A 27,171-nucleotide genomic window follows, 5' to 3' on the forward strand; every position below is an offset into this window, starting at 1 on the left:
GAAGTCGGTTTTTTAGAAATTGTTTTCATATATTCGAGTGTGTGTGTCCCCACAGAAAATGCTCTAAGTGCATTAAGTGCATTAACTCGGCGGAGTGCTTCCACAGTACCGAGGCTAGAGTCGACTTCCGGAGCGTTACACTGTGGGTAGCTATCCCACAGTTCCCGCAGTCTCCGCTGCCCATTGGAATTCTGGGTTGAGATCCCAATGCCTGATGGGGCTAAAACATTGTCGCGGGTGGTTCTGGGTACATATCGTCAGGCCCCCGTTCCCTCCCTCCCTCCATGAAAGCAGCAGCAGACAATCGTTTCACGTCTTTTTTCTTGAGTTATCTGTGCAGATGCCATACCACGGCAAGCATGGAGCCCGCTCAGGTAACCGTCACCATATGTCTCCTGGGTGCTGGCAGACGTGGTACTGCATAGCTACACAGCAACAGCAACCCATTGCCTTGTGGCAGCAGATGGTACAATAAGACTGGTAGCCGTCATCGTCATGTCTGAGGTACTCCTGGCCACGTCGGCCAGGAGCGCCTGGGCAGACATGGGCGCAGGGACTAAATTTGGAGTGACTTAACCAGGTCATTCTCTTTAGTCCTGCAGTCAGTCCTATTGAACCATCTTATGGTGAGCAGGCAGGCGATACGGATTGCTAGCAGTCCTATTGTACCATCTTCTGCCGGGCAGGCAAGAGATGAGGATGGCTAGCAGTCCTATTGTACCATCTTCTGCCGAGCAGCCATGAGATGTGGATGGCTTGCAGTCCTTCTGCACCGTCTGCTGCCAGCCAAAGATGTAAAAGATAGATGGAGTGGATCAAAACAAGAAATAGACCAGATTTGTTTTGTACTTATTTGCTTCCCCCCCCCCCATCCCTGTCTACGGGACTCATTCCTCTAGGTCACACTGCAGTCACTCACAGAGAAGGTGCAGCGAGGTAAATCTAGCCATGTATCAATCAGAGGCCAGACCAACCTGCTTGTTCCAATAAGAACAATTACTTAGGTGCACCATTTTTTATTGGAACTCTCCGTGAAGTCCTGCCTGAAATACTCCTTAATGTAAAGCCACCCCCTTTGTTGATTTTAATTCCCTGTAAGCCAACCCTGTAAGCCATGTCATCAGTCGCCCCTCCCTCCGTCAGAGCAACGGCAGACAATTGTTCCGCACCTTTTTTCTGTGCGGACGCCATACCAAGGCAAGCATGGAGGCCGCTCAGCTCACTTTGGCAATTAGGAACACATTAAACACTACACGCATTATCCAGCAGTATATGCAGCACCAGAACCTGGCAGAGCGATACTGGGCAAGGAGGTGACGTCAGTGCGGTCACGTGAGTGATCAGGACATGGACACAGATTTCTCTCAAAGCATGGGCCTGCCAATGCATGCATCATGGTGCTAATGGGGCGGGTTCATGCTGTGGAACGCTGATTCTGGGCTCGGGAAACAAGCACAGACTGGTGGGACCGCATAGTGTTGCAGGTCTGGGACGATTCCCAGTGGCTGCAAAACTTTCACATGCGTAAGGGCACTTTCATGGAACTTTGTGACTTGCTTTCCCCTGCCCTGAAGCGCATGAATACCAAGATGAGAGCAGCCCTCACAGTTGAGAAGCAAGTGGCGATAGCCCTGTGGAAGCTTGCAATGCCAGACAGCTACCAGTCAGTTGGGAATCAATTTGGAGTGGGAAAATCTACTGTGGGGGCTGCTGTGATGCAAGTAGCCCACGCAATCAAAGATCTGCTGATATCAAGGGTAGTGACCCTGGGAAATGTGCAGGTCATAGTGGATGGCTTTGCTGCAATGGGATTCCCTACAGGTATTGAAGGGTATGTGCTGTTTAGGAAAGACCGAAATAAAGGTAAAGGTGGTGGAGTAGCACTGTATATCAATGATGAGATAGAATGTAAAGAAATAAGAAGCGATGAAATGAATATGACTGAGTCTGTCTGGGCAAAAATTAAATTGGGGAAGAAAACTATTAGAGCTTCCTCTGGGATAGTGCTTGGGGTGTGCTATAGACCGCCGGGATCTAATTTGGATATGGATAGAGCCCTTTTTAATGTTTTTAATAAAGTAAATACTAAAGGAAACTGTGTGATCATGGGAGACTTTAACTTCCCAGATATAGACTGGAGGACGAGTGCTAGTAATAATAATAGGGCTCAGATTTTCCTAGATGCGATAGCTGATGGATTCCTTCAGCAAGTAGTTGCTGAACCGACTAGAGGGGATGCTATTTTAGATTTGGTCTTGGTGAGTAATGAGGACCTCATAGAGGAAATGGTTGTAGGGGATAATCTTGGCTCAAGTGATCATGAGCTAATTCAGTTCAAACTGAATGGAAGGATTAACAAAAATAAATCTGCAACTAAGGTTTTTGATTTCAAAAGGGCTGACTTTCAAAAATTAAGGAAATTAGTTAGGGAAGTGGATTGGACTGAAGAATTTATGGGTTTAAAGGTAGAGGAGGCCTGGGATTATTTTAAATTAAAGCTGCAGAAGCTATCGGAAGCCTGCATCCCAAGAAAGGGGAAAAAATTCATAGGCAGGAGTTGTAGACCAAGCTGGATGAGCAAGCATCTTAGAGAGGTAATTAAGAAAAAGCAGAAAGCATATAGGGAGTGGAAGAAGGGAGGGATCAGTAAGGCAAGCTACCTTATTGAGGTCAGAATATGTAGGGATAAAGTGAGACAGGCTAAAAGTCAAGTAGAGTTGGACCTTGCAAAGGGAATTAAAACCAATAGTAAAAGGTTCTATAGTCATATAAATAGGAAGAAAACAAAGAAAGAAGAAGTGGGACCGCTAAAAACTGAGGATGGAGTGGAGGTCAAGGATAATCTAGGCATGGCCCAATATCTAAACAAATACTTTGCCTCAGTCTTTAATAAGACTAAAGAGGATCTTAGGGATAATGGTAGCATGATAAATGGGAATGAGGATATGGAGGTAGACATCACCATATCTGAGGTAGAAGCGAAACTCAAACAGCTTAATGGGACTAAATCGGGGGGCCCAGATAATCTTCATCCAAGAATATTAAAAGAATTGGCACAAGAAATTGCAAGCCCATTAGCAAGAATTTTTAATGAATCTGTAAACTCAGGGGTTGTACCGTATGATTGGAGGATTGCTAACATAGTTCCTATTTTTAAGAAAGGGAAAAAAAGTGATCCAAGTAATTATAGGCCTGTTAGTTTGACATCTGTAGTATGCAAGGTCTTGGAAAAAATTTTGAAGGAGAAGGTAGTTAAGGACATTGAAGTCAATGGTAAATGGGACAAAATACAACATGGTTTTACAAAAGGTAGATCGTGCCAAACCAACCTGATCTCCTTCTTTGAGAAAGTAACAGATTTTTTAGATAAAGGAAACGCAGTGGATCTAATTTACTTAGATTTTAGTAAGGCGTTTGATACGGTGCCACATGGGGAATTATTAGTTAAATTGGATAAGATGGGCATCAATAGGAATATTGAAAGGTGGATAGGGAATTGGTTAAAGGGGAGACTACAACGGGTCCTACTGAAAGGTGAACTGTCAAGTTGGAGGGAGGTTACCAGTGGAGTTCCTCAGGGATCGGTTTTGGGACCAATCTTATTTAATCTTTTTATTACTGACCTGGGCACAAAAAGTGGGAGTGTGCTAATAAAGTTTGCAGATGATACAAAGCTGGGAGGTATTGCTAATTTAGAGAAGGACAGGGATACCCTACAGGAGGATCTGGATGACCTTGTAAACTGGAGTAATAGGAATAGGATGAAATTTAATAGTGAGAAGTGTAAGGTCATGCATTTAGGGATTAATAACAAGAATTTTAGTTATAAGCTAGGGACGCATCAACTAGAAGTAACGGAGGAGGAAAAGGACCTTGGAGTATTGGTTGATCATAGGATGACTATGAGCTGCCAATGTGATATGGCTGTGAAAAAAGCTAATGTCGTCTTGGGATGCATCAGGAGAGGTATTTCCAGTAGGGATAAGGAGGTTTTAGTACCGTTATATAAGGCACTGGTGAGACCTCACCTGGAGTACTGTGTGCAGTTCTGGTCTCCCATGTTTAAGAAGGATGAATTCAAACTGGAACAGGTACAGAGAAGGGCTACTAGGATGATCCAAGGAATGGAAAACTTGTCTTATGAAAGGAGACTCAGGGAGCTTGGCTTGTTTAGCCTAACTAAAAGAAGGCTGAGGGGAGATATGATTGCTCTCTATAAATATATCAGAGGGATAAATACCAGAGAGGGAGAGGAATTATTTAAACTCAGTACCAATGTGGACACAAGAACAAATGGATATAAACTGGCCACTAGGAAATTTAGATTAGAAATTAGACGAAGGTTTCTAACCATCAGAGGAGTGAAGTTTTGGAATAGCCTTCCGAGGGAAGTAGTGGGGGCAAAAGATCTATCTTGCTTTAAGATTAAACTCGATAAGTTTATGGAGGAGATGGTATGATGGGATAACATGGTTTTGGTAATTAAATATTCATGGTATATAGGCCCAATGGCCTGTGATGGGTTTTAGATGGGGTAAGATCCAAGTTACCTGGGAAAGAATTTTCTGTAGTATCTGGCTGATGAATCTTGCCCATATGCTCAGGGTTTAGCTGATCGCCATATTTGGGGTCAGGAAGGAATTTTCCTCCAGGGCAGATTGGAAGAGGCCCTGGAGGTTTTTCGCCTTCCTCTGTAGCATGGGGCACGGGTCACTTGCTGGAGGATTCTCTGCTCCTTGAGGTCTTTAAACTACAATTTGAGGACTTCAATAGCACAGATATAGGTGTGAGGTTTTTTTTTGTAGGAGTGGTGGGTGAAATTCTGTGGCCTGCGTTGTGCAGGAGGTCAGACTAGATGATCATAATGGTCCCTTCTGACCTAAATATCTATGAATCTATGAAACTGTGGGGGGGCCATAGACGGATCCCATATCCCTATCTTGGCACCGGAGCACCAAGCCGGCGAGTACATAAACCGGAAGGGGTAACTTTTCAGTAGTGCTGCAAGCTCTGGTGGATCACAAGGGACGTTTCACCAACATCAACGTGGGATGGCCGGGAAAGGTACATGACGCTCGCATCTTCAGGAATTCTGGTCTGTTTCAAAAGCTGCAGGAAGGGACTTTATTCCCAGACCAGAAAATAACTGCTGGGGATGTTGAAATGCCTGTAGTTATCCTTGAGGACCCAGCCTACCCCTTAATGTCATGGATCATGAAGCCGTAAACAGGCAGCCTGGACAGTAGTCAGGAGCTGCTCTACCACCATTCTGCACTTGCTCAGCCTGTAGTTGAATGTGCATTTGGATGTTCAAAGGCGCGCTGGCGCAGTTTACTGACTCGCTTAGACCTCAGCGAAACCAATATTCCCACTGTTATTACTGCTTGCTGTGCGCTCCACAATATCTGTGAGAGTAAGGGGGAGACGTTTATAGCAGGGTGGCAGGTTGAGGTGAATCGCCTGGATGCTGGTTACACGCAGACAGACACCAGGGTGGTTAGAAGAACACAGGAGGGTGTGGTACGCATCAGAGAAGCTTTGAAAACCAGTTTCATGACTGGACAGGCTACAGTGTGAAAGTTCTGTTTGTTTCTCCTTGATGAAACCCCCCGCCCCTGGTTCACTCTACTTCCCTGTAAGCTAACCACCCTCCCCTCCTCTCTTCGATCACCGCTTGCAGAGGCAATAAAGTCATTGTTGCTTCACATTCATGCATTCTTTATTCATTCATCACACAAATAGAGGGATGACTACCAAGGTAGCCCAGGAGGGGTGGTGGAGGAGGGAAAGAAAATGCCACACAGCACTTTAAAAGTTTACAACTTTAAAATTTATTGAATGCCAGCCTTCTGGTTTTTGGGCAATCCTCTGTGGTGGAGTGGCTGGTTGGCCGGAGGCCCCCCCACTGCGTTCTTGGGCGTCTGAGTGAGGAGGCTATGGAACTTGGGGAGGAGGGTGGTTGGTTACACAGGGGCTGTAGCGGCAGTCTGTGCTCCAGCTGCCTTTGCTGCAGCTCAACCATATACTGGAGCATATTGGTTTGATCCTCCAGCAGCCTCAGCATTGAATCCTGCCTCCTCTCATCACGCTGCCGCCACATTTGAGTTTCAGCCCTGTCTTCAGCCCACCACTTACTCTCTTCAGCCCGCCACCTCTCCTCCCGGTCATTTTGTGCTTTCCTGCACTCTGACATTATTTGCCTCCACGCATTCGTCTGTGCTCTGTCAGTGTGGGAGGACAGCATGAGCTCAGAGAACATTTCATCACAAGTGCGTTTTTTTTTCTTTCTAATCTTCACTAGCCTCTCGGAAGGAGAAGTTCCTGTGATCATTGAAACACATGCAGCTGGTGGAGAAAAAAAAAGGGACAGTGGTATTTAAAAAGACATTTTATAAAACGATGGCTACACTCTTTCAGGGTAAACCTTGCTGTTAACATTACATACATAGCACATGTGCTTTCGTTACTAGGTCGCATTTTGCCTCCCCCCACCACGTGGCTACCCCCTCAACCCTCCCCCTCCCCGTGGCTAACAGCAGGGAACATTTCTGTTCAGCCACAGGCAAACAGCCCAGCAGGAATGGGCACCTCTGAGTGTCCCCTGAAGAAAAGCATCCTATTTCAACCAGCTGACCATGAATGATATCTCACTCTCCTGAGGATAACACAGAGAGATAAAGAACGGATGTTGTTTGAACGCCAGCAAAGATACACTGCAATGTTTTGTTGTACAATGATTCCCGAGTACGTGCTACTGGCCTGGAGTGGTAAAGTGTCCTACCATGGAGGATGCAATAAGGCTACCCTCCCCAGAAACCTTTTGCAAAGGCTTTGGAAGTACATCCAGGAGAGCCACGAATGCCAGGGCAAATTAATCCTTTCACATGCTTGCTTTTAAACCATGTATAGTATTTTAAAAGATACACTCACCGGAGGTCCCTTCTCCGCCTGCCAGGTCCAGGAGGCAGCCTTGGGTGGGTTTGGGGGGTACTGGCTCCGGGTCCAGGGTGAGAAACAGTTCCTGGCTGTCGGGAAAACTGGTTTCTCTGCTTGCTTGCTGTGAGCTATCTACAACGTCCTCATCATCATCATCATCTTCTTCATCCCCAAAACCTGCTTCCATGTTGCCTCCATCTCCATTGAAGGAGTCAAACAACGTGGCTGGGGTAGTGGTGGCTGAATCCCCTAAAATGGCATGCACCTCATTATAGAAGCGGCATGTTTGGGGCTCTGACCCGGAGCGGCCGTTCGCCTCTCTGGTTTTCTGGTAGGCTTGCCTCAGCTCCTTAAGTTTCACACGGCACTGCTTCGGGTCCCTGTTATGGCCTCTGTCCTTCATGCCCTGGGAGATTTTGACAAAGGTTTTGGCATTTCGAAAACTGGAACGGAGTTCTGGTAGCATGGATTACTCTCCCCATAGAGCGATCAGATCCCGTACCTCCCGTTCGGTCCATGCTGGAGCTCTTTTGCGATTCTGGGACTCCATCATGGTCACCTCTGCTGATGAGCTTTGCATGGTCACCTGCGGCTTGCCACGCTGGCCAAACAGGAAATGAGATTCAAAAGTTCACCGTTCTTTTCCTATCTACCTGGCCAGTGCATCTGAGTTGAGAATGCTGTCCAGAGCGGTCACAATGGAGCACTCTGGGATAGCTCCCGGAGGCCAATACCGTCGAATTATGTCCACAGTACCCCAAATTCGACCCGGCAAGGCTGATTTAAGCCAGGGGTGGAGTAAGGAAATCAATTTTAAGAGCCCTTTAAGTTGAAAAAAGGGCTTCATCGTGTGGACGGGTGCAGCTTTACATCGATTTAACACTGCTAAATTCGACCTAAAGTCCTAATGTAGACCAGGGCTAAGTCTAATTGTGAAAGGTAGTTAAAAAGAATGTTGTGCTGGTATGTCCCCAGCTCTTGTAATCATTCAATGAAGGACACCTGTGTCCAAATTTGGTTAACAAATACAAATCAGTTGCTGAGTCATACAAGTAGCAAACAAGGATCACACATTTCTCTTGTTTCTTTTTTTATTCTGCTGGCTCAGGGACTGGGGGAGGGCCATTATATAGTAAAAAAATAATAATTTTGCTCCTTCAGACAAACTGTGGGCATGAAGTTTAGGCCTGAAACTCATTTCTCCACTGTCACCAAAAAAGAAAATATTTCCCTGGAAATAGGATTTTGTACACCAGTCCCCTCTCTTTCTCCTTCTCTGTATATCTAGGTATTTCTAATGCACTCATCATTGTGGTTTTTGGGTACCATCCTTAACTACTAGGATAATGACTAGGATAATGTCCAGTTGTCATTTAGTTTCGATATTAGGCAGATATAGATAATTAATTACAGGGTTCTCTCAAGTCTCACTAAGCAGAATCATGGGCTTTTCAAACTGCAATAAGAGCAGAGGGTACATTAATTCTTTTCAGTTGTTCAGCTGACCAAATAAAATCCTAGCTTCTCTCCCCAGATCAGAATAATTTAAATACTGTAGCAAGGGCCGTGGCTGCCCTTAAAGATGGGCAGAGGGACAGCTGCGAGTCCCCCTGGTGGGCAGAGGAGGATACCTACGCCCATCCCGCCGGCAGCAGAGGGGCAGGACAGGAACTAGAAGTATAAAAGGCCGGCCCTCCAGCTCAGTTTGAGAGGAGCTACTGGAGGAGAAGGACACCTCTCACCTGCTGCTGGAGCTCAGACCCAACAGCAACTGCTGCAGCATCTGAGATCTGAAGGGACTGCCAAAGTTTCCGGTCGCCGGCGACATCGAGGAGTTGCTGGGGCTGCCGTTAGCTGTTTACCCCAGCACGAGATGGATATTGAACCCAGGACCCCGGTACGCCCTCAAACGGGAGCATAGGAAGTAGCTGAAGGGAGCTCAATATTGTTTGTCTGTGTTGCTGACTGACAGACGGCCAGTGTGCTGTGGCCACATTTCCCCGCTGACCCAGTGGCAGACCACTTTGCCTTTGTTAGGGCCCTGGGCTGGGATGCAGAGGAGTCGAGTGGGCCTGCATCCTCCTACCCCTAATACCCCACCCATGGGGTGGCAGCATCCCCACCACAGGCCAAGAGGCCTGCGTTTGTCGGTGGTCTGCCAGAGCCAGGACCCCTGACTGTTTGCTGCCCTGCCCTGTTTGAGGGCCTGGGCTAATAGACTCATTATTGTTCTGCCCTGAATACTGGCCAGAGCTACCTAACTGATTACTGCCTCATCCTGCCAGAGGGCCAGGGCTTATGGACACTGCTGCTCTACAGTCTGTGGGCTAAAGCCCCCTAACTGTTTAGTGCCCTGTCTGGTCAGAGGACCGGGGCTCCTAGACTCTGTACTGGGTTACCCCGCCTAGTGGCGGAGACCCCGATGCTAATTGCCCCCTGAACTGTGCTCTTCCAGTGGACTTGTAGCGAGGGGGCGTAGAGGGACAGCTGCAACCACCTTATAACACCAAAGACAACAAAATGACAAAGGTAGAGATTCTTACAGCCACTATGGAAAAACTACATAGATCTGACAGATCCAAAGGCAAACTTTAACTTGCTGTCCTTATTGATTAGTATTTCCTAATCCGTTCTCTATAGGTAAAGAAGATCAGTAACAAACACTGACTGGTGAGAGTTGTTAAGCAGCTGTAAATCAAAGGCTTTCATCCTGTTTGCTGTGTATGGTCTGGGGAAGTGAAAAGTACATAAGGATGCTGCTGGCTGCACTTGCGTGTGCTCTCTTGGGAGTATGGTAAGTTGGCCAGCATGAATGTTTGATCTCTGTAACACATTGTTCTCTATCTACAAAATGAAATGAAAGGAAGTAGTGTAAGGTAGAAGTTAGAACAGGGGGCGGAGAGGCTGGACTCTTGATTTGTTTCTGGTTCTGCCACTTGACTCAGTCTGACTTCAGCCAAAATTTTCAAAGACAGTTGCTGATTATGGAAGCCTCTGTTTCTGAGTGTCCAACTTGAAACATCTAGGAGTCTCAACTTATGCAAAAATCCAAGCACCCAATATTAATGGACACTTGGTAAATTTAGGGCCTGAGCCAAAGCTCACTGAACTCAGTCAGATCCCTTCAATGAGCTTTGGATCACGCACTTGGATTTTAACTTCTGTGCGTCTCAGATTCTCCATCTGTAGGGAGACAAAATGAGAATATCCACTAGATTTCACTGTGTCCCTGGAGCAGAGTACTGACCTGGGGTTGAGGAAATCTATTCCTGGATCTACCATTGATGTGACCTACACAACTTTAAGTCTCAGGAGTAAAATAGGAATCATATTTTTTCACCTTTGTAAAGCACTTTGGCCCAGATTTTTAGAGGAACTTGGGCATTCCTGCGCTCAGCATTGCAAAACTTAAGTGTTTTAGGAGTCTAAATCTCCTTTTCAAAAGGGATTAAGGCACTTAAGAGCCTAAATCAATGGGATTTGGGCTCCTAAGTGCCTTAACCATCTTTGAAAATGAGTTAGGCTTCTAAATCAGTTAGGCATTGTAACACTGAGCACCATAAAACCTTTGAAAATCTGGGCCTCAGTGATTTATGGATGGAAATAATTGTATCAAAACTAAGTATTAAAAGGACATAATACTTTTCCAGGAAGCTATGAGGCTTAATTATTTAAAAGACTTTGATAGGTACTATGGAAGTGCAAAGTATTATCATTAATAATAATTGTGCAAACAAAAGAGCCATTTTCAGTAAATTAATACAGGGTCACAGATCAGTTCCAATGGTTATTTTTTTTTTTAAGCTTAGCATTTCTTCCTGATGGCTAGATGAGAATCTTTGTCCCTTCATTCATTGCATCCAACAGTTAATCTCAGATTGCTTTTTAAATATTAAATACCTGCTTGGGACGTTTTCCTTCATTGCAATTCTGCAACATTCATCCCTAGGCTCCTAAATCCAGTGCTGGGTCTGAAAACAAACGGAGCTGACAAATTGCTGTATAAATCACATGACCCTCCCTTGCAGTTTCCTGAAGGTCAAGGGAAACATCCAAAGGAGACTTTTTTTCATTTTTTACACCCTTCCCTCCACCCACCATCAAATCAAGCAAAGCTTCTCTTAATCATTATCAGAGAGACAAAAGTTATAGTGCAAAGCAATGGACCAGAATTTCACACTCCATTTGCACAATAACTCAGAGGGCCGCTAATGTGCTGTTTGCTTTTTAGCAGGCATCTCTGCAGCCATCACTGAAATGCATTTTGGCGCTGCTCCCAGGGCAACTTAAGTATTTATGACAGCTTGTCTTGAAGTGCCTACATGAACATTAGAATGTCCATGGCAATCTGCAAATTGACCCATCCACATGGCATTGGGGGATTAGATGGAAAGAGCTTTAATCATGTGATGAAGGTTAGGGTAGATGTCATTTTTAATTTTATCTTTTTACCGCCAGCTCCAACAGCAGCTCTGATTCTCCATCTCATCTTTTGGCCAGGATATGTCAACTTGTGAAATCCTCCCATATTAACAGATGCTAATGACCTTACTCCAACTATTTTTTATTACACACTCAATCTGATAATAAACTACAAATATAAGCTCCCACCCAACATGCACCACCTCCCTCCGGACAGGGAACATGCCGTGCCAAACCTGACTGTTTTCTATTTGTCAGCTCTGAGCAACAGACAACTAATTTAAAGCAAAAAGTCTTCATGACAGCTTTCATCTCTACAGTGCTCGACGGTTCAGAGTTGTGTTTTATCCTCCAAACTTTATTTCAACTTTATTCCTAACACTAAGAAGCAAAGCTCCTTAACAAAAAGAAAATGTTATGAGTACAGATAACAGCAGAGGAGTAGAAAACAAACTTCAGCTGGGATCCATTTTCATACACTCAGTTTGGAATGGTGGACTATGGGAGGAAATGTGATCTAGTGACTGGAAAAGGAGGTTCTGCAGGTAAAGAGGGAAAGAAAGGTCAAGACTCCATTCAGATGCAGCTGAAAGGTCAGCACTTCTTGGGACAAGTCACCTCACCTCTCTGTGTCTCACTTTCTATATTGAGAGGATCCTTTCCTGTTTCTTAGGAGTTTTGTGAAACTTAATTACTGTTCCTCAACTTGTTTGAGCTCTTCAGATGCTACCGAAGAGAAAAGTGGTTTTAATCTGTAGGGTCATAGGCAATACCTAAAACAACAAAATTGCTAGTCATTTCCCTTCTCTGTAACTTTGTTCCCCTTCAACTCTGTCTGTTCTGCAATTTAAACTATAACATTTTCTGGGCAGGCACTCTCTCCCAGTGTGTGTTGTTGGCCGGGGGTACATAGCACAATGGGGCTTTGATCTCTTTTGGGGCCTGTAAACAGTGCTGTCATACAAATAATTAATCTCATAGTCTAGGATTTTCAAAGGGGCCTATGGGAAATGAAAGCAAATGGGAGTGGTGTGCCTGATTTCCTTAGGCTCCTTTGGAAATCCCAGCCATAAATGACCGATTTAGGCCCTGATCCTGCATCATGTGTTGTCAGGTGCCAGTGCGGGGCCAAGATCTGTAGCAGGAGAGCAGAAGAAGCCTGTGACCGAAGCTGTATCTGCCCTAGACTTTTGTCCTTGAAAATTCCCCACCATTGCTATCACAGGTGCATCTCCTCTGGTGGCAGCAGAAGTGAGAGCATTAGTGTACACTGACCACCAGCTTGTCATTCAACCAAGACAGAGCAGGCTGACATGACAAGCTAGTTAAAATGTTGGCAGCAAGTCTATGCTAGTTTTTACACTGCTGCTACAAGCATGTGCCCCAGTGATTATAATACCACACACATTAAATGGATTAGAAACTGGCTAATGGATAGATCTCAAAATGTAATTGTAAATGGGGAATCATCATCAAGCTAGTGTGTTTTTTTAGTGGGGACCTGCAGGGATCTGTTTTAGGCCTGTCATAAATATAAAGGGAAGGGTAAACACCTTTAAATCCCTCCTGGCCAGAGGAAAAACCCTTTCACCTGTAAAGGGTTAAGAAGCTAAGATAACCTTGCTGGCACCTGACCAAAATGACCAATGAGGAGACAAGATACTTTCAAAGCTTGGGGGGAGGGGGGGGAAGGAACAAAGGGTCCTGTCTGTGTGATGCTTTTGCTGGGATCAAAGCAGGAATGCAGGTCACAACTCCTGTAAAAAGTTAGTAAGCAATCTAGTTAGATATGCGTTAGATTCTGTTTTGTTTAAATGGCTGATAAAATAAGTTGTGCTGAATGGGATGTATATTCCTGTTTTTGTGTCTTTTTGTAACTTAAGGTTTTGCCTAGAGGGATTCTCTGTTTTGAATCTGATTACCCTGTAAGGTATTTCCCTTCCTGATTTTACGGAGGTTTTTCTTTTACTTTAATTAAAATTCTCTTTTAAGAACCTGATTGCTTTTTCATTGTTCTTAAGATCTAAGGGTTTGGGTCTGTGTTCACCTATGCAAATTGGTGAGGATTTTTATCAAGCCTTCCCCAGGAAAGAGGATGTAGTGCTTGGGGGGAGATGTTTCCAAGTGGGCACTTCCCCTGTTGTTTTTGTTAGACACTTTGGTGGTGGCAGCATAAAGGTTCAAGGACAAAAGGTAAAAGTTTGTACCTTGGGGAAGTTTTAACCTAAGCTGGTAAGAATAAACTTATGGGGTCTTTCATGCAGGTCCCCACATCTGTACCCTAGAGTTCAGAGTGGGGAAGGAACCTTGACAGGGCACTACTCTATTTAATGTTTTAATCAATGTTAAAAGGAAGAAAATAAAATCATCACTGATCAGGTTTGCAGATGACACAAAAATTGGGGAAGTGGTAAATAATAAAGAGAACAGAGAGATCTGGATCACTTCAAAAACTGGGCGCAAGCAAACAGTATGCATTTAATATGGTTAAATGTATACTTCTAGGAACAAAGACTATACACCATACTTACAGGTTGAGGGATGCTATCCTAGGAAGCAGTGACTCTGAAAAAGATTTTGGGGTCATGGTGGATAATTAGCTGAACATGAGCTCCCACTGCAAGACTGTGACCAAAAGGGCAAATATGATCTTTGGATGTATAAAGAGGGAAATCCCAAGTCTGAGTAGAGAAGTTATTTTACTGCTATATTTAGTGTTCATGCAACCACTAACGGAATAATGTGTCCAGTTCTGGTGCCTACAATTCAAAAAGGATGTTGAAAAATTGGGGAGGGTTTAGAAAAGAGCCACAAGAATGATTAAAGGATTAGAAACCCTGCCGTATAGTGAGAGACTCTAGGAGCTAAGTCTATTTATTTTAGCAAAGAGAAGGTTAAAGGGTGAGGTGATCACAGTCTCTAAGTACCTACATGGAGAACAAATATTTGATAATTGGCTCTTCTGTCTAATTGATAAAGATATAACATGATCCAATGGCTGGAAGCTGAAGCTAAATAAATTAAGACTGGAAATAAGGCATAATTTTTTGACAGTGATGGTAATTAACAATTGGAACAATTTACCATGGGTCATGGTGGAAACTCCATCACTGACCATTTTTAAATCAAGATTGGATGTTTGTCTAAAAAACTATGCTCTTGGGATGATTCTGGGCAAGTTCTATGGCCTGTGTTATACAGGAGGTCAGACTAGGTGACCACAATGTTCTTTCCGGCCTTGGGATCTGTGAGTCTACATGAAATCTTAAACAAAAGACAAAAAAGGTCTTGCATGGACAAAGTCAAACATGACTGCAGAATGGTCCATAATGATATCAGTTTGTCATGTGCATCTGGTTAAAAAATTTAAAAAGAGAGGAAAGAAAAAGACATTGTTCTCATTAAAAATGTGATTTAAGAAAATGTACATCAGCTGTGCTCTTCATAAAAGTACAATTTAATTTCATATGCAGCTGAAAGTTCAAACAACCAATGATTATAAGTTCAACTACCTGAACAGGGGAATAAAAAATAAACAATCTTTAATAAAAATCTGGATATTTGGAATTTTTTTTAACAAATCATCAGTGGAAGCAGCTACACCATGTTGCACTCGTTAGCACTTGGGTCATCACTGTCCTCTTCTGAATGGAATCTGAGCTGCTCAGCTCTGTGCCAGGCTCTATACCACTACAGCTAAAGGAGATTCTCCTTTAACACAAGTAGCAAGGATAGGATTCTTCCTTCTGCAGGAAAAGGATCAGCTTTCTATCCACCCACTCTTGCAATAAAGTGGCCAGGGTGGGCACTAGAGTAACCACAACCTGGACATGAATCTGTAACAATATTTTCTTCAGACAATTCTTTCAGTTTTTCATTATTGCATCATAGGTAGAAGAAATACATTTCTAAGACACACAGTGTTGCCTTAGACGAGGTGCGTCAAGAGAACATCATCTTGGGCAGGAGGTTTATTTTTATATTTTTGTCCTTTTTGGTTAGTTGATTTGGTTTGTTTGGTTTGTTTTTTTTTTTAAAGCCAGATGAACAAAGAACATGCGAGCGTGTTGTGTCCATACAGGAGGCAACATGCTCTGTGCTTTAATAAGGAAAATGGAATTGTGGCTTCTTTGAGAGGATATAGATCAGAAAATGTTCCTTGCCTATAGCACCAAGAGTACTGAGCAAATACATCTTCCACAGCTCACAAAAGGCAGCCATACAGCAGCATGAATTGATTCTTGTACCATTTATCATTCACAGAATAATGGAATGAGTTCTTCACAAAGGGCCCCAAACTCCAATTGACTCAGGATCAGGGCCTAAAACACAAACTACAAAAAGGGCTTCCTATTTGTATCCTTCCTTGGCAAAACATGCAGGTAGAGGTGGGCCTGAACAATGTTCTTGAGATCCCGCAAATTAATTCACTGCTCTGTTAGATATCTTTGGTTGTCTTTGCTCTGTTTGAAGGGTAAGGGATCCCTGGCAATCTTTAAAGCTTTATTGTGTCCGTTTACAAACTGCCTCTTCCCCCAACTGATTCCCTGCAGTTGTAATCAGAATTGGTAGCACTTGAGCTATCAGCTCCACCGTAACTGTCATTTAACTTTCTAAATCACACTGAGGATGAAAGACGCAATAGTTTACAAAGTTCCGTTGTGTTGTGACAAAGAAGTAGCTGTTTCTCACATCCATTTTCTCAAGTTTATGTTGAAAGATAACATGCCATCTGTGCGGTTGCTGAAATATTTCAAAAGATGTTACATGTTGCCATAAAGTAAACGTAGCAACACATTTCCCACTGGCCCAGACCTTCCCAGCATCCAAGGACCCTCTTTCATATTTTCAGCTTTGATTGTTTGCAGTCAGTTGTAGTCAAATTTAACCATGGAGAAATCCTAGCACCATGCCTTCTGGTATGATTCAGATCACATTCTTCTAACTACAGGCCTGAAGCAGCAAATACATTGAAGACTTCTACCGGAATTGCTTTTGCATAGAGTTCTGAGTGGAGACCCTACAGCAGGAATGTTGTTAACAAAATCCACTCATGTTCGCTAATGATGACTTCATACCTAAACGAACATGTGTTGAATAAAAATATTAGGGGATATTGGCATGTAATCATCTGTGTGACGGTCTTAATAAAGAACAGGAATTACATGATGTCCTGTGGTTAAAGAGCATAACTAAATCAGGAGATCTTGGTTCTATTCTCAAAGTTACCACTAATTTCCTATGGGATATTATTTCCTTCCCATACAGGGAAATTGTGAGGCTTAAATTAATTAGTGTTTGTAAATTGCTTTGAGAGTCTAGGATGGAAGATGCTGTGCAAATGGAAAATATCATTTCAGTGAACACTCATAGCAACATCAGCTCCATAATTTTATAATGTTTTTAACTGGGATTGGAAAACCACGCTCACCAAATGAGAGACAGAGAGAGAATGAAATACGCTTCTTCTCCTTTAAAAAAATAAGTTAAAATTTAGCAGTCATTACAGGTGCTAGATTGATAGCACTGGATGAAGACTGAAGACATTTAGTTACTCACAGAATTAGATACAGCAAAGGAAGCAGCAGGGCAAGGTGCTACACAACATGCCTCAACTAGAGCTGGTTGAATAATTTACAGTAAATAATCTATGTTGCAGTCTTGCATTCTGTCCTGTGGAAAAGGGCCCTTACACCTGTACAAGGTCCCCCTGAAGTCACTGGGGCTCCACACAAGCACTAGGGTCTGACAGTATGGTTCACATTGCAAAATAAGATCAACAGAGTAGGGATTTTTTTTCTGTTTGAAAATCTTTCAGGAAAAGCCCTTGATTTTCTCTACTTTATTTGTTATTTGAAATTAATGACTGGATCATTTTTACAAATAATTCTTCGTCTGCGGCTGATTTATGAGCAGTCCATTGCAAGTATTCAATGTTCCAGAACTGAAAATGAAAACACATAATTAGAGCAAACTTTATTGAACAATCCATTTTCTGGCAAAGTTGGGACTAGAACTTGACTGTATCCCTTACACAAGTGAAATTATAAGGGTCTGCCAGGCTATGTTATAGATGTTCACACACGTATACATACAAACTCATCTTCCCTCCACCTGTCTCTGCACCCTTTCCAATACAGATATATCAGACCTTCCTACACAGCTCCTTGGAGGAGGCAGAGAATTTATCCCCTCAGCTTATTTAAAAGACATACAGCTCTGAGGGCTGGAGGAAGAGCCATTCAGTTTAAAAGAGAATGGCTATCGCCTGTTCCATAATCAGTGGGACCCAGGTGCACAGATTGACAAAGTTCTTTACTGAGTGTTTTTAATCACGTTTCTCTAATCAATATCCCTTTAAAGTCCCATGAATCTATTCCCTAACCCAGCAGCTCTCGGCTCAGGAACATTCCCTGAACACAGCTTACTTCTCTACAACTAGAAATAAGAAGTGAGCAAGGGGTGATGCTTGGACAAAAGGAAAATGATTAACCCCTTGTGCAAGGAATGTACAAGACAGCATATGTAGGAAAGCGAATACTATGGATGAGTTGATCAGTTTGGACTTAACCTGCCCGAGCAATTCACTCAAACCCAAATCTTCGTGAGATTTGAAACAGCATAGTTAATGTCTCTTTATCCAACACAGTTTTTCATGTGGAACCAGTGCCAGTCATTGTGAGATTTCTCACCCATTTTTACAGACCCAAGACGTTCAGAAAAGCACACCAAAACCTAGAGTGCTTATGTGACCAGAACCTAAATTCTGAACCTACTGCCTATCATTAACAAATACATTGCACATGGAGTAATAAATTGAATTGTCCTATCATTTGGAGGCTAATGTAAATAAGAACATAAGAACAGCCATACTGGGTCAGACCAAAGGTCCATCAAGCCCAGTATCCTGTCCTCTGACAGTGGCCAATGGCAGGTGCCCCAAAAAGGGAATGAATAGACAGATTATCATCAAGTGATCCATGCCCTTTCACCCAATCCCAGCTTCTGGAAAACAGAGGCTAGGGACACCATTCCTGCTGCCACCTGATGTGCCAAGATTACTTCTGCCCCTGCTTTCCTGCCCAGTCAGCTTAGGACTTCAGCGCCCTGCCTGCTTTGAGCCACACCTGCTAGCCTGCTGCAAACCCAGACCCAGGTCTGAACCACATCCCCTAACAGCTGTAGGCTCAACTGAAAGTGTCTTTAACACTCAGATGCCCAACTCCCAATGGGGTCCAAACCCCAAATAAATCCGTTTTACCCTGTATAAAGTTTATATAGGGGAAACCCATAAATTGTTCTCCCTCTATAACACTTATAGAGAGATATGCACAGCTGTTTGCCCCCCCAAGTATTAGTACATACTCTGGATTAATTAAGTAAAAAGTGATTTCATTAAATACAGAAAGTAGGATTTAAGTGTTTCCAAGTAGTAACAGACAGAACAAAATGAATTAAAAAGCAAAATAAAATAAAACCCATAAATCTGTGCTAATACAGTAAGAAGCTGAATACAGACAAAATCTCATGCTTAGAGATGTTTCAATAAGTTTCTTTCACAGACTGGAGGTCTTCCTAGTCTGGGCACAATCCTTTCCCCTGGTACAGCTCTTGTTCCAGCTCAGGTGGTAGCTAGGGGATTTCTCATGATGGCTCCCTTCCCTTGTTCTGTTCCACCCACTTATATACCTTTTGCATAAGGCAGGAATCCTTTGTCTCTCTGGGTTCCCACCCCTCCTTCTCAGTGGAAAAGCACCAGATTAAAGATGGATTCCAGTTCAGGTGACATGGTCACATGTCCTGTGAGACCCCCAAGCCTTCATTCCTCCCAGCCTGACTCACAGGAAGGCCTGCCTGCAAACAGAGCCATCCACAGTCAATTGTCCTGGTTGAGGGGAGCCATCAAGATTCCAAACCACCATTAATGGCCCACACTTTGCATAACTACAATAGGTCTCAGAGTTATTTCATATTTCTAGTTTCAGATACAAGAGTGATACATTTATACAAATAGGATGACCACACTCAGATTATAAGCTTTGTAATGATGCCTTACAAGAGACCTTTTGCATGAAGTATATTTTAGTTACATTATATTCACACTCTATATATAGAGTGTGTCACAGGCATACCATGGATTTATATAGAGGCAATATGATATTTTCTGTCTTATTATATATCCCTTTCCTGATTCCCAACATTCTGTTCGCTTTTTTGACTGCCGCTACACATTGAGTGGATGATTTCAGAGAACTATCCACAATGATTCCAAGATCTTTCTTGAGTGGTAACAGCTAATTTAGACCCCATCACTGTATATGTATAGTTAGGATTATGTTTTCCAAGGTGCATTACTTTGCATTTATCAACATTAAATTTCATCTGCCATTTTGTTGTCCAGTCACCCAGTTTTGTGAGATCCTTTTGTAGCTCTTCGCAGTCTGCCTGGGACTTAACTATCTTGAGTAGTTTTGTATCATCTGCAAATTTTGCCACCTCACTGTTTACCCCTTTTTCCAGATCATTTATGAATTGGTTAAATAGGACTGGTTCCAGAACAGACCCCTTGGGAACACCACTATTTTCCTCTTTCCATTCTGAAAACTGACCATTTATTCCAACCCTTTGTTTCCTATCTTTTAACCAGTTACCAATCCATGAGAGAACCTTCCCTCTTATCCCATGACTGCTTATTTTGCTTAAGAGCCTTTGGTGACGGACCTTGTCAAAGGCTTTCTGAAAATCTAAATACGCTGTTTCCACTGGATCTCCTTTGTCCGCATGCTTATTGACCCCCTCAAAGAATTCTAATAGATTGGAGAGGCATGATTTCCCTTTACAAAAACCATGCTGACTATTTCCCAACAAATTATGTTCATCTATGCGTCTGACAATTTTGTTCTTTACGATAGTTTCAACCAATTTGCCCAGTACTGAAGTGAGGCTTACTGGCCTATAGTTGCCAGGGTCACCTCTGGAACCCTTTTTAAAAATTGGTGTCACATTAGCTATCCTCCAGTCATTGGGTACAGAAGCTGATTTCAATAATAGGTTACAGATGACTGTTAGTAGTCCTGCAATTTTACATTTGAGTTCCTTCAGAACTCTTGGGTGAATACCATTGGGTCCTGGAGTCTTATTACTGTTTAGTTTATCAATTTGTTCCAAAACCTCCTCTAATGACACCTCAATTTGGAACAGTTCCTCAGATCTGTCACCCAGAAAGAATGGCTCAGGTTTGGGAATCTCCCTCATATCCTCAACAGTGAAGACCGATGCAAAGAATTCATTTAGTTTCTTCACAATGGCCGTATCATCTTTGAGTGCTCCTTTAGCATCTCGATTGTTCGGTAGACCTGCTGGTTGTTTAGCAGGCTTTCTGCTTCTGATATATTTTAAAAAAATTGCTATTACTTTCAGAGTCTTTGGCTAGCTGTTCTTCATATGACACTTCAAATAAATTGGTTAGTCTCTAAGGTGCCACAAGTACTCCTTTTCTGTTTACAGGAGTAATGACATTGATTTCAATGGTTTTATTCCATATTGGTTTTACTGAGATCATAATTGTGCCCTTAGATTGTGTCCTTAAATTGTGTCCTTAACCAGAGATCCAGACTAAGGGCCTGATTCTGAAATTAGTTACTACAGGAGTCGTATATCAGGAGTAACTCGACTGGCATCAGTGGAATTACACAAATGTTCAGCTCTTATAAGGAAAAAGAGAATCAGGACCAAAGTGTCTTTGCTTTCTGGAAGGCAAAATTGTAGTCACAAAATTTCTTTTTATTCCTATTGCAATAGCACAGGACTCCAAACTGTGACCCATTGTTCTAGGCATTGTACGAACAAACAATACAAAGACAGTCTGCCCTAGAAGAGCTCACAATCTAAGATTTAGATTGTATGAAAGAAGTCAAATCACATTTTAAATGTGATGGATTTGAGAGGATAAGATAGTGGCTTTGTGAATTTTGTTTGGATGTTCTTGGCAAGCGTGAGGGTGGCATGGAAGAATGCACAAAGGACTTTCTGAGGCGAAACTGAGGTCTGACTGAAAAAATCTAGACCTTAATGTCTTTCTGCCTATTTATAATGCTCTGCAGAATTTCATAATTACCCTGTTTTATGCAATCAAGATGATGAACAACTGGGAAATGAAAGATGCAGGAATATAGATTTATATATTGTGGCAAAGTACCTTGTTCTCCTCAGCAGACTCAGTCATTTTTAGCCTTGGAGACACCAGCTTGGGCAAGGCAAATCCTTACAGGTAGCACAGGGTCCAAAGTTATTCCTTTCCCTGATCAGTCCCTTGTGTTTCTTTTCCTTCCCTTCTGGGGAGGGAGTGCAGCCTCCCTTCCTGGAAGGGTTTGTTGTCTTGCTACCCTTAGCCTACTGGCAGCTTCTCTCACCCTCCTCCCCCTTCCAAGCTGGGGAGGGTTTAAAAAGGTCTCCCACATTTGGAGTCAGCTGAACCTAATTAGCTCCCTAGCAACCCCTTTTCCAGCTGAACCTTATTTCCCCCGGTTATCTCCTCAGTGGACAGGGAGACGCCTTTTAATCCCCTGGGATTTATTACTACCCTTCCCTTTTTCGTAGCTGTTTGTCCTGGGTTTACCACAACACATATATTTGAAATGCCAGCCACCAAAAATGACGTGAACGTAAACATAGGCTATTCACTTATATCCCAATTTCACAGCAGTTTTTTGCCACCAAGAGGCTGTCTCAAAATATTTCTTCCTACCACAATTTATGCACAAAGGCCCAGAAAATTATTATAAACTAAATGCCAAAATATGATAGTTCATGAAAAAAAAATGCACAAATTAATCTTGAAATGTTAAAAGAATGTCTCCTTTCCCCTACTAACAGGGCTTTCAGATACGTATTCAGACTACAGTGGGATTAAGCATTGAACAGAACTGAGATACAGAAACAAATGTGCTAACTGTATAGGGGAGGGGTTTAAATAACATTTAAAGTATTTTCAAAAACATCTTCCACTGAGTACTATTTGTCATGGAAAAGTGAAGAATTTAGTATCAAAGGGTATAAGCAAATTTCCCGCACACAGCTATGCTGATGCACCTTGGTCTTGACCTACAGCATCCTGTGACAGTCCTGGGCACCCCTACACATAACTGAAGCATCTCAGTGCTTGCTTACAGAATACCTTGCTATTCCAGTCCTGGGGTCACCAACAGTTCTGCAAATGCACCACAGTCCTGAGCTTCAGCACTCCCTGCTATCCAGTTCTGCCTCTCTTAAACTCAAACATAGCTCTTCCACCCAGTTTTGAGAGATCCTTTTGTAGCTCTTCACAGTCTGCCTGGGTCTTAACTATCTTTAGTAATTTTCTATCATCTGCAAATTTTGCCACCTCACTGTTTACCCTTTTTTCCAGATCATTTATGAATATGTTAAATAGGACTGGTCCCAGAACAGACCCCCGGGGGACACCACTATTTACCTGTCTCCATTCTGAACCATCTCGAACCTCAGATTGTTTGAAGAGCCTCTGACTGACTCTGGGAATAACAAAGCAGGGGAATAAGAAAGGAAGTGTGCACCTGCCATGCGCATGCTATGCTTTTCAAAGGGAAAAGCCCAGGTGCGTTGACTTTTTCTTGACTTATGTCCAAACACAGATTTGCCTCAAAATATTCTAGTTTGGAAATGAATATACAAATTCTGTAATTAGGCAGCTTATTTATAATGGTTTTGCCCAAAGTTTAAACAAAAATTCCATTCTCCATTCCTTTCCCAACCTTTGGTAAAAACCAATCCCAACCTTTATCAACCTAGTAGTTCTAGAATTAGAATGAAAACCATGAGCCAATGGAAAAGGGGTAGACTGCTCACTTATGAATAACAGGCCTGATTTTCACAGACACTGAGTAATCAGAGCTCCCATTGGCTTCAGCTGGAGTTGTGGGAAAATCAGACTGAACCACTTCAATAACCTTGGCCATAGGGGCTGCCAATGATTTATTCTTCCCCTCAGCCCCTTTCACAATCACTTCTTAGTTCCATGAGAAAATGGTTCCTGACATATGAATTTTACTGTTCATCCCCACGGTGTAACTCAGCTCTTATTAAGTGAATAATACAGAGGGAAGGCAAAGATCCCAAAGCACTTTGTAAATGATATATTTTAATCGACTAGTTTGTGTGTGCATACATGTGCATGTGTGTGTGTGCATACACATGGGACATCAGTGTCTTCTACTGAACACTAGGAAGTTCAGAATGGCCATGCTGTATAACATAGTGACAATTGTTAAATATCTAGGTATTTACATTTCTGACGCAATATATATTTGTATACACCTGCAGGATTCACTTCACTCGCAACTGAGGCAAGCCACTTAGCAGCAGCTACTTAATAGCACAAGGCAACACTGCCGAACAGTCTAGGAGAGGAAGCAAAGAGGAATCCCACATCCCACATGAAAATGCTAAGAGAATTTTGGTAGTAGAAATGAATTACCTAAATTAGAATTTGGGCAAGACATTTGATGATAGAGCAGCCCAAGGTGGTCTTGCTTTATGAAGGCAATATGTTTTTGGCAGCAGCACAACTGCCTCCAAAGGTATCAGTTCCCAAAGGAGGAACCCTTCCCTTCACCATTGTCCCCTTCTCTGTCTGTAAAAGAGTCATTTTGCTTTATACCCAGCTCTGTAAAGTTTCATTGCTTCCTCTTGACCCTTTCTCCATAAGGCCTTTTGTAACCCTAGTCAAAAGTTCCAGCACCTCCACCCAGACCCACTTTTCAGCATCTTGCAGTGATCCTCTGGCACTCCTAACTGGCACTCAGAGCACACCACTAACAACCAAGGTCCATGCTCATGTCTCTGCACACAACATGCTAATTCAACCAGTGCTGTTTTGTTTGCTAATTGTTATTCCAAAAAGGCAATGTTTGATAAAGTGGCATGGTATACATCAAATGCAGGCTGGGAACAAATCCACTGTAAGCCTCAGCCTTAGACTAGAAGAGGGTTGTTAAGCTCTGTGGCATCCCCCACAAAAAAGCAGCCTCAATGAATCATGCCAGTGTGGAAGGGTCCTTACAAAATGATGCAATTCTTCATTCCGGCGACATTATTGATTACCTTTAAGAAGACACTTAGCAGGATAAATGACTCATTGTTACCCTCACACCAGACACCTCACATCTTGAGTTCCAAATAAATAGTACTGGATCTGTCGGTTATTTCAAAATCAATAGACATTGCCTCATAATAGGAGAAAATTATTTCATCAATAGGAATTGAACAGCGCATAATAGCAAAATTTCAGTTTTACAGATTAAAAAGTGTGTGTGTGTGAGTGAGTGAGAGAGAGAGAGAGAGATGGGAACATGAGGATGGCATGCAGAACTTTTGTCATTTTTTGTGTAGGCATGAAAGAGACATTTTTGAATAGATGACCAGAGGTATTCTTGTTTGTAAGTACCAGACTGAGCTTCAGTAAGGTCAGTTAGCTTGAACTTGGCAGACAGGAATAAAAGCTCATTTGTGAGCCAACCTCCATTTGCTCAGTGCAAAGTCCATTTATACATGAATCGCCTCATGAAGCTAGTTGTTTTCTAGCCATTAAAGAAGTGGTAATCGGTCTATTTTGACAAAATTGTACATTTTTGTAATTGCTTTCCTTCTAAGTGTTAACCACAGCGTGCTCCATGCTGGCTGCATTAATCCAGTAATTAAAGCGTTAATAGTCTCTAAGAGTAGATGGGTAATTAGAACACCAAGTGCCTCCAGTTTTCATTTGCTAGAAGCTCCTGGGAAAAAAAGAAAAAGATGATACATTTTTGAAACTACTGTTCCTGTTTGAACCTGTGTTTTTAATCTGAAGAAACAGCATTTCAAGGGCTGCTGAGAAGAGAAGTGTGCTGCTGGCTTTTAAACTGGTAAGACTGTGGCTTTTAGCTTTCACTCTTTAGAATCTCTTTTGTTAAGGAAATTCAGATGTAAGCTTTGCGATTTCTCACTACTCAACATGAAGGATCCCAAAACAAGAACTTCACAGATTTTGTATGTCTAAGGACTTTTCATCTGTCCTGAAATGTAGCCATCTCTCAGACAGAATGCAGCAGACACTCTCTGTCAGCCACACTAGCTAGCACTTCTTTTGGAGGCAACACGAAGAATAAATGAAGTTTTAAATGAAGGTTCAGGATGGCTTTGATTTTGAGTTGCGAATAAAGGTTCAGATTTTGTTTGAGTTTCAGCAGAAGTTTGGGATGAAGGTCAGAGGGGGGAATTTTATTGAAACCAATTTGTCTGTTTCCATATGAGATCTCTCAGAGGTGATGGGTAATATTTTCAAGATCCTAAGTGCCACTGACTTTCCAAGACTCTTAGGCTCCTAGGCCACTCGTGTACTTTTTAAATGTTTACCTAATGTGATCACAAAACCCAGTCCATCTAAATGCAAAACCTTTACCTCTTACCAGACCATATTCCAGAGAAGGAATCTTCATCTCCCATCCCAATACCTGACACACATTTTGCAGTTGTTTCACACCAAGAGCAATGCTTTCATTTCACTCTTTTACTTGGCCTCACAGTTCTTCCTTTGGTAAACCAGATTATGGCCCCATAAAACAGTAGGGATGCTGTGGAAATTGCTTAAATACAGTAACTATTAAAACAACAAAGTGGAGCACTAATTGAAGTGCTTTATTGTAACAGATTTTGCATACAAGGGAAGTAAACGTGTCATTCTCCTCCATATTACTGTGTGCCTGCCACTGCATACTCAGTCACAACACACATTTATACATTAATTTAGTAATCCTTCTCACTATACTGTGCAAGTGTGTCTGCGAAATTACTGTTCTACTACCTGATGTTTACGGCTAGTGGCATAGGCTAGTGGCAGAAGGGTCTTCTTTAGGCATTAAATGAGATGTCTGTAGCAGTGGATCCCAATCCCTGAAACCACGGGCGGATACTAGGCCTAATTCCACCAAACTTTCTCCCCCACTAAAATTCTTAGCTCTCTTCTACCCTACACAGCTATCAGTATGCACTATACTCTTCAGCCAAGTCAGAGCCACTTCCAGTGGCTGCTGGGCTCCCCATTCTCTTGGATCATGCAATGACGTAACCTGAGGATTTGTGGGGATCATCATGGATCCAGCTTTACCTCCTCCCTAGATCCTGCAATGACTGCAAGTGGCTGGCCAACAGCAATCCACATTGCACTGGACTGTCTTCTTCTCAGAAACTAACTGCTGCATCAGTGTCCACTTGGACTGTAAGGAAAGGATCCACTGTATGCAGATATTTGCCTTAATCCTCCCTCTGCGTACCAGTAGTTCAGGCTTGTGTGGCTGGTTCTCACAGTATGCTTTCCCACCTTACCGTAGGGCCCAGTTCTGCCACTTTTGCTCACATGAGACAGTAACCTACTCCACTAATTTCAATGGGACTGTTTCTGGAGTGCAACACTACTTGAGACAGGATAGGATAGCAAAATCTGCATGTAGTGATGAGTGTCTGTGCGGTCATCTGCCTCTTACTCAGTTGTGCCCACTCTTGCACATGGTGTTGGGGCTGCTGAGAGTGGACTCTTTAATGGGCTTTAGATCAGGCACTTAGGCATAGATCCTCAAAGGTACTTGGGCACCAATTCACACTGATTTCAATGGGAACTAGGTGGTACCTAAATAGCTGAGGATCTGGGCCCTGGAGCCCAAGTGCAATGGAAGGTTAGAGTGACACAGCTGAATGGGAGATGGAAGCCACTTGCTAGTTCAGCCAGTCTGAGTCAGTACAACTGATACAATTGCCCCAAAA

Source organism: Eretmochelys imbricata, chromosome 6 (assembly GCF_965152235.1).
Source record: "Eretmochelys imbricata isolate rEreImb1 chromosome 6, rEreImb1.hap1, whole genome shotgun sequence".
NCBI classification, from domain to species: Eukaryota; Metazoa; Chordata; order Testudines; family Cheloniidae; genus Eretmochelys; species Eretmochelys imbricata.